The sequence below is a fragment of the Protobothrops mucrosquamatus genome, unplaced genomic scaffold (genome assembly GCF_001527695.2).
Source record: "Protobothrops mucrosquamatus isolate PMUCROS unplaced genomic scaffold, P.Mucros_1.0 scaffold_243, whole genome shotgun sequence".
Taxonomy (NCBI): domain Eukaryota; kingdom Metazoa; phylum Chordata; class Lepidosauria; order Squamata; family Viperidae; genus Protobothrops; species Protobothrops mucrosquamatus.
This window is the reverse complement of record NW_015386319.1, coordinates 116254-117309: the sequence shown is the minus strand read 5'-3', so window position 1 is coordinate 117309 and position 1056 is coordinate 116254.

Here is a 1056-nt window from a genome sequence, read left to right as displayed (position 1 = left end):
ATGAAGGAAGAAAAATGCAAATAAGAAATAATGGGGCAATAAGGATAAATACTTTAAAAAAGAATAAGGGGGAAAATGTAAAAAATAGAAGAATACTGTCACGAAGTTGATGTTAAAATATATATTGTGTATATATGTGTATTATGTTTTGTTTTGTTTTGTTTGTCGGTTTAAATAATAAAAAATATTAAAAAAAAAAGAAAAGAAAGATAAGAAGACTTCTTCCAAAATTTCAACTCAAATTAAATTACCTAAAAGCTTTTTTGCATTACAGGAGGACTTTGAATTAAAAGATGTTTGGCGAGATTGGAACATGGGAGAAATGGACTTTACATTTTTCTCGGATAGACATAGATCTTATTCAAGGATTGATTTTATTCTGATTACTAATGATTTGATCTCAAAGGTTAAAAAAGTGAAGATCTCTCCTAAGACTCTATCAGATCATAGTCCTGTATTGATGGAGATCTTAAATGATGCAGGAAGTAAAAGAACTTGGAGGCTGAATGAAAATTTGTTAAGATATGAAAGTAATGTACAAAAACTTAAAGAATATTTAAAAGATTTTTTTCTACTGAATATGAACAAAGGCACTTCTATGTCAATTGTCTGGGATGCTAGCAAGGCATTTATGAGAGGTGCCTTAATTTCAATGAATACTGCTCATAGACGCAAACAATCACAAAGATACAGGGATCTGGAACAAGAAATAAAATTAAAAGAAAAAGCTTTTATTTTGAATCCAATGGACAACAAATTAAAGATATCTATTGCAACGTTGAGAGAACAATTTAATATGTTACTGGCTGAACAGACTGCAGTTAGTTTACAATATATGAAACATAACACATTTTGTGATGCAAATAAACCAGGAAGATGGTTAGCTTATCAAATACGAAAGAAGCAAAAACAAAGACTTATTGGGAAAATAAACTATAAGGGTAAAGAGGTTTTTCAACAGGATTTGATTAAAAAGGCCTTTTTGGAATACTTTTCAAAGTTATATTCTTCGGAAAATATACAACTTCCTGATATAGACAACTATTTACAACAAGC